Source organism: Tupaia chinensis, unplaced genomic scaffold (genome assembly GCF_000334495.1).
Source record: "Tupaia chinensis unplaced genomic scaffold, TupChi_1.0 Scaffold000366_1, whole genome shotgun sequence".
Classification (NCBI taxonomy): Eukaryota; Metazoa; Chordata; class Mammalia; order Scandentia; family Tupaiidae; genus Tupaia; species Tupaia belangeri.
In genome coordinates, this window is record NW_006159863.1 from 419,352 (window position 1) to 427,059 (window position 7,708).

A 7,708-nucleotide genomic window follows, 5' to 3' on the forward strand; every position below is an offset into this window, starting at 1 on the left:
TTCCCTTTCTCTCTCTCTGTCTCTCTCTGGCCAAATTAAAAATAATAACAAATGGAATTAAATAAATAAATAATTCTTAAAAAGAAAAAAGAAAAAAGAAAATGCCACTGGCTCTCCAGAAACAAAAGCTCTGATGTGTGTTGTCTGCAGATGTCTGTGCGGTCTACAGTCTCGCCCTGCCGATTTCAAGCTACCAACACAAGCCCACTAGATACAGAGTTGGGAATCTAGCACCCCCAGCAAACCCAGGTAACTGCCAGCTGGGAGTCACATCTGGCAGCTGCCCAGTGGAGAGCAGGACAGGCTCTCTCTCCCACTTGGCATCTCGGGGCAGCTTCAGAGCAAAAGTCAGTCAATGAGAATTTTCTCAGACTGCAAGGAAACGTCTGCTTTCATTTGTCTCCATTGATTTACTTCTATGACAGAGGGAGACAGAAAGAGAGGAACCCTCAGCAGTGTCCCCACACTGTGATCCAATCCCATGTCAGCCAACCAGGAACACAGTCCCATGGATCCAGCGTGCAAAGGAAAACCTTGGGATGTGAACCAGGACCCTCCCACATAGGCTCAGCATGCTTGTATATTGTGATACCAATGCACAAAATGACTTTTTTTTTTCCTTTTCAGGGTCTGCCTCAGCTTCCAGAGTAGCTGGGACCATAGGGCTTTGGAGAGTGGGCCAGGAACCACACTGGGCATCCCGAGTGGCCTAGACTGGGAACAGCAGCATCCAGCATGCCAGTGTGGCTGGGTTACTTCCCTTGTCAGGGTACCCACACCAAATGACCTGGCCAGGAAGGCAGGCATTTAGGTTAGAATGACCAGGGCTCCCACCTGTGATTGTTATCTGAGCTAATTCCCATATGGGCTTCCTCCCCAATTTAAGGACTTGGTGTTCTATGAGCTCAGAGGACACAGGTGGGCTCCTATCACAGCAGGTAAAACTTGAGACCAGCAATATTTTGCTAGCCCAAAAATATTCTGTTTAAAAAAGCAAACAAACTTGTGCTAAATTGGGTAATGAAACCAAGAGAGCGTGGTGAGTTTCCTGTTACCTTAGCTGGCTCTCAGGGGCCCTAGAAGATGCTAGTTTGTGGTGAGCCTGGGCTCAAACTATCTCTTTTCTGTCTTAACCCAGTAGTGTTGGACTGTTGCTCTGGTTTTGTTATTACTCTCATACCATGCACCCCTCACACTTGCCAGAGTGATTTTTCCCACAAACACACCCAATCACACAGATGGTCCTTCCTGCTCAGAAGCCCTTCTGGGGCCAAGATCTTGTTATGTCTTGCAGGATACAAGTCTTCTCCTGATTGGATGTCTACTCCACTCTCCAGCGTTGCTCCTTACCCCAGTATCTTCACTCTATCTGGGTTGCCATTCCTAGGCAAGCTTTGTTTACTCATGATTCTAGGCCTTCATTGTTTTTCTCCTGAAATTTTACACTTTTCTATAGCTCTATTCCCATGCCAGAAATTCTTGAGTCACATCTCATATTGTCTTTAAAAAAAAATGCCAGAGGGGAACCAGCAGTTAGTGTAATAGCTATGTCGCTGGACTCCCACGTAGTCGACCGCGGTTCACGTCCTGGACCCGGTGGCTTAAAACTCACGCCGGGCGCGTGTGCGTGCGTGCCCAAGATCCCAAGAGGAGAATGGAGGAGAAGGGATTGTGGCGTGACCATCCCCCCTGGGGGGTGATTTCTCGCTTTCTGTCTCTATGTCTCTGTCTGGCGAGCGCACGTGCCCTATAGCGAAAACCTCTCCCAAAAAAAAAAAAAATGCCAGAGAGAGTGGGGGAGAGAGCAGGATAGCAAGCGAGAGCAAGCGAGCATGCCCCCTCAATAGGGCTGGTAACATAATGCCATCCCTTTCCTTCAATTCCCCATCCCATCAGGATCCTGGGCACACATGCACATGCCCTGCGTGGTTTTCAAACTGCCAAGGCCAGGTCTCAAAACCTGCTCAGCCATATGGGATCCAGCTTCGTCACCACGTTGGTAAATACTGCACTGTGAGGCGGGCCCCTTATAGTTGTATTATTATCATTATACAATTTTTTCTACCTTTTTATTATGGGAAAACAAATATAACCTAAAAATGGTCATTTTAACCATTTAAAAGTAGAGAATATGATAATAGCACTAGCTACATTCACAATAGTATGTAACTGTCATCACTATTTTCAAAACTTTTCATCACTTTTACCAGAAATTCTTTATTATAGCAATAATACTCTTCCCTTCCCTTAGACCCTGGTAACCACTAGTCCACTTTCTATGTCTCTAAATTTGCCTTTTCTAGATATTTAATATAAATGTAATCATAGGATATTTGTCCTTTTGTGTCCGTTTTCTTTCCCTTAGCATAATATTTTCAAGGTTTATCCATGTTATAGCATGTATCTGAACTTCATTCCTCTTTATGGCTGAATAATAGTCCATTGTATGTGTACACTTCATTTTCTCTGTTCACTCGTCTGTTCAGGGTCCCCTGGACAGTTCCCACCTTTTGGCGGTAGCAATTTTGCTAGGAAAGTTGGTGCACGCTTCACATGTACCTTTCCCTCCACGTGGTAAGACCTCATTTCCACTGCAGACCTGGCTAAGGCATTTTTCAGAACCCTTTATAAGTAAAAAGGGGTGAAATGCCCAAACCCAAACCTTCTGACCAGATCGAGGATGTTTCAGGTTGCCCTGCTGAATCGCAGGCATTCCCAGGTGGGCCTTCATAATGAACGTGAGAGGATGGGAGGTAGCAGAGCTGAAAAGGCTAATTAAAAGGTTTCAAGGGCTGGCTCCATGGCCTAGTTGTTAACTCTGCCAGATCCCACATGGCCAATCATAGTTCAAATCCTGGCCCCAGTGCCTTGAAAAACAAGTTTGGGCACATCGCAGATGTGCCCCAAATCCTGATGGGATAAAGAAATGGAGAAGGGATTGCAAGCATGATTATGCCCCAATTTGGGGGGTGGTTTCTCCTCCACCTGCTTTCTGGAGAACACATACACTATCTGACAATAAAGAAAAAAACACACACAGATAAAAGATGTGGTCAGCAGGTGATATGGCGGTTAAAGTGCTGGACTCTCACATGGCTGACCACAGTTCAAGTCTCAGACGGGTGACTTGAGGGTCACACCAGGTGAATGTGTGTGCCCCAAATCTCAGGGGTCGAATGGAGGAGAAGGGATGGCAGTGTGGCCATTCCCCCGGGGTGTGATTTCTCACTTTATCTCTTTCTGGCAAGTCCATATACCCTATGACAAAACCTTAAAAAAAAAAAAGTTTCAGTAATCTTGGAGTTATGAACAGGTCCTGGCCAAGGATAGCAGTAAGTAAGGCATTTGATACTTGTAAATGCCCATATGTAACCTTTCTTGGAAGGTAACAGTGTGCAGATTGCTGTGTGGGGTGAATGTTAATGAACTGATCCATGGGAGAAGAGTGGAGAAGAATGGGGTAGGTGGGCAGAAGAGAGATTAGAACTCAGCAGACTTTAGTGAAGCTACCAATCCCAAGAATATGATGATTTGGTCCAATGAAAACAAAGCAAAGCGGTGGGATGCCAACATTTCAGTGCTTTAACACAAACGTAAATAATATAACATACTGAATACAAACAATGATTTAACTGAGCACATATTAAATGCCATGATCTAGTCCACATTTGATCAAATCCAGCTCACTGCTATTAATCCTCCCCTTGAGAAATCGTCCCTGAAACCTTCTTTGATTCCTCTCCCTTGCACCAAAGACTTGAGGCCTCTTAATCAATTTTGTTGGCATTTAATGGAAAACTGTAGGACATTCCAATCTGTAGACTCAGAGGTACCTCTAAGACCCTCATCATGGGCCATCTCCAAGCAAAATTAGGACATAAACTACTGCCAGCATCTTCTTTTTATGTCCTTATTCACATAAGAACATAAAGGGGTTATGTTAACAACAGCTATGAATCACGAACAGTGGAATTTTCGGCCTAAGTAGGACACGGAAATCTTGCAGACACGCCTCAGATCATACCATATGGACACACTGCATCCTCAGCCTGCCTGAGAAACCCATGCTGCCTGGACAAATCCTCTGAATGCCAAGGTGCTCTCACAGGAACTGGGCTTCCTGGAGTTGATTATGACTGCATATTGTGCTACCTTGACGAAGCCTAAGTAAAATGTAAAAAGGCTTTGAGTGATAAAACAGGATGTGGCTACGAGAAGGAAGCAAACAGGAACCTTGGGGAATAAACCTGAAAGCCTATTTTGTTTTCCCTTTAATTTTCTAAGCCCATTGAGAGAAACCACAGCAGATTCTAAGGCAGACGTTGAGGAGTCACTAGGTATTGGGGTCACTAGGTCATTCCTGACAGCTCCATGCATTTTTGGCTTACTCTCTACATCCAAGTTCACATTCGGTGCACCACTACTAATTGAATTCTCTTAGAAAGAAAACCCTTAAGCATCCAGGCAACATTAGCTCTACATAAAAATCTATTTTGGCTTTTACATCTGACTATCTCTTTTCTGTCTGTCTCTCTCTCTTTTTGAGGAGGGAGGATGCAGGGCTTCTATTTCCCCTCCATCAAGTACTGACTCTTTCTCTTGCAGTTCTCCCATTTCCTTCCACATAAAATTATCTTGCTTGTTTATTTGCAGGATTTTTTTTTTTTGAGAGGTTTTTAACTACAGAGTGCACGTGCTCTCTAGAAAGACAGAGAGAGACAGAAAGCAAGAAATCACCTCTCGGGAACCAGCAGTTAGCGTAATGGCTATGTCACTGGATTCCCATGTAGTCAACAACGGTTTGCGTCCCGGACCCGGTGGCTTAAAACTCACGCTGGGCGCGTGAGCATGCGTGCCCAAGATCCCAAGAGGAGAATGGAGGAGAAGGGATTGCGGCATGGCCATCCCCCCTGAGGGGTGATTTCTCGCTTTCTGTCTCTATGTCTCTCTCTGTCTGTCTGGCGAGCGCACGCGCCCTATAGCGAAAACCTCTCCAAAAAAAAAAGAAAGAAAGAAAGAAAGAAAGAAATCACCAAAAAAAAGAAAGAAAGAAAGAAATCACCTCCCGGGGGGATGGCCACACCGCAATCCTTTCTCCTCTTGGGATCTTGGGCACACATGCGCACATGTCAGGCGTGAGTTTAAGCCACCAGGTCCAGTTAATATTACTAAAAGAAAAAGAAGACTCACTTTGCTAGTATTTTAAAAATATAAAATGAACCACCAAAAGGGTATTTCAGACCAAACCACAAAATATCTGCGGTGAAGATAGGTTTTTTTGTTTTGTTTTTGTTGTGTTTTATAATTTGCCATTTCTCCCTCCTTTTAGGAGCTTGAGCATGCACACACACGTGCCCAGTGTGTTTTTCAAGTCACTAGGTTTGAGACTCAACAGTGCAAACAGTCAAGTGGGATCTAGCTACCTTTCCCACCATACCCGCTGGCCCAAAGAAGATGGCTTTGTTTCTGCTTTTAACTTTTTAAAAACTGAGATACACATAACATTAAATTCATCATTTTAACCACTGTAAAACATACAATAAAACAGCTTTTTGTACATTTAAAACATATAACCATCACCACTACGTTATTCCAGGATATTTTCATCACCCCCAAAAGAAACTGCTATCTTTTAATCAACAGAAGGTAGGTTTTTGACTAAAGCATCAGGTCATTAAGCTGGTGCTGCTTTTCCTTCCTGTCATCAGAATGCCCTTTCAGATTCAGGCAGGCGAACGTCAGTGAAAAGAGAGCCCTTGCCCTTTGCTGCTGGTGAAGTCTAAAGGAAACGATGTTCCTGGAATGCGGGGCCACTGTGCTCACAGCACAGTGCGCCCAGTGACGACGTCTAGCCAGGGTGACAGTGGCTGGCTCCGGGGAACAGCAAACAGACTCAGTTCTATACTTAACCCCTGTCACCTTTGACATTCCTCTGGCAAAGTCAATCTCCCAAGAACAAGGATTTTGAAAATGAAGCATTTTACAAAGATGAAGAAAGGACAAAGAGACAGACAAGAGGAACAAAGAAGTGGGACAGTAGCCTCTGTACTTTGAAGGCGCCTTTCACCTCCAGGCACACAGCATGAGGCAGAAAATCCCTTCCAGCCAGATGTTCTAAATACAAGGTCATTTCCCCCCTTGCCATGAAAGGCTGGGAACCAGATTCCAGCAAAAGCATTTCAGTGATGGTATGATTCAAAGCTTTCACTTTGAAAGACGAAAAATAAACACATTCGATTGTATTCAGAAGCAGGAATATTAAAATCCGTTTTTAACGTCCCATTTTAAAAATGATCTCCAGGGACCAGCAAGTGGAGTGGTAGTTAAGGACGCTGGATTCCCACATGACTGACTGCGGTTGGAGTCCCAGACCCAGTGGCTTGCTTTCTCACTTTCCTTTTCTCTCTCTGCTCAAATTTAAAAATTATAATAACAAATAAAAATAAATATTTTTTAAAAAATTAATACCTCCAGTGAGCATACATGCCTTCTAGCAAAAATCTCTCAAAAAGAAAGAAATGAAGACATCCCAGATCAGAGAAATTATAAAAAGACATAAAGATTGGCCCAAGGACGCACAGCAAGGAGAGGCAACAGAGTGGACAGTATCAAACAGATCTGAGCTGATCTGCAAACTGATGGGCATTGGGCCAACCTCAGTCCATTTCTTCCTCTGTATCTGAGGCATTTGGAGTGTAAATAACTGTCTCAAACCCATTCTTGGCAGCTGTTAAGGAGGATCAATTCATGAAGCAAATGTGGAACATTTCCTTATGAAGGGTCTTCATACAGTTCATGGAAAAGTCAGATTATGAAGACACTAGGAATAAACTTCAAAATTTTTTGCACCAAAATAGACTTATAATTTAATTACATTTTCTATTTTTTAAATTGTTTTATTTGACCTTATCTATTTTAATTTAGCCAGAGAGGGACAGAGTGTGAGAGGAAGAGAGAGAGAAAGTGAGAAAGCAAGCTGCCAGGTCTGGGACTCAAACCATGGTTGGCCATGTGGAAGTCCGGCACCCCTAGCCACCATGCCACCTGTCGGCCCCTATTGATTACATTTTCATAAACTTTTTGAAATGCCCTTGTATTTTCACTACATGCCATATACTTTTTTTTTTTTTAATTTGTTAAAAATTAAGTGTGCTCCCTGAAGAGAAAGAGACAGAAACTGTGAAAAAGCACTCCCAGGAGAAATAGCCATACCTCAATCTCTTCTCCATTTTTCCTTTTGGGATTTTTGGGCATGCATGTACAAGTGCCCAGCATGTTGGGTCCCAAGCCACCAGGTCTGGGATTCAAACTGTGCAGTTGGCCACATGGGGCCTAGTCATTTAACCACCACCCCACTGGCTGACCCGCCATGTACTTTCATACATTTTACCTTTACTTGTGCTCCTCCATGGCAAGTCCACTCAAGATATTGAAAATCTATTTCTTCATCTTTTTCAGGGGGTAGGGAGTTGCTACAGGGCATGTGCACTCACTGGAGACAGAGAGAGGGGAAGTGAGAAATCATCCCCCTATGCGGATGGCCATACCTCAATCCCCTCTCCTCTTGGAATTTTGGGCACACATACACATGCACCCGGTGGAATTCTCAAGCTGCCAGGTTCAGAACTTGAACCACAGTTGGCCAGGTGGGAGTCCAGTATCTTAACCACTATAGCACCTGATGCCCCCCACCCTTTTCTTCATCTTT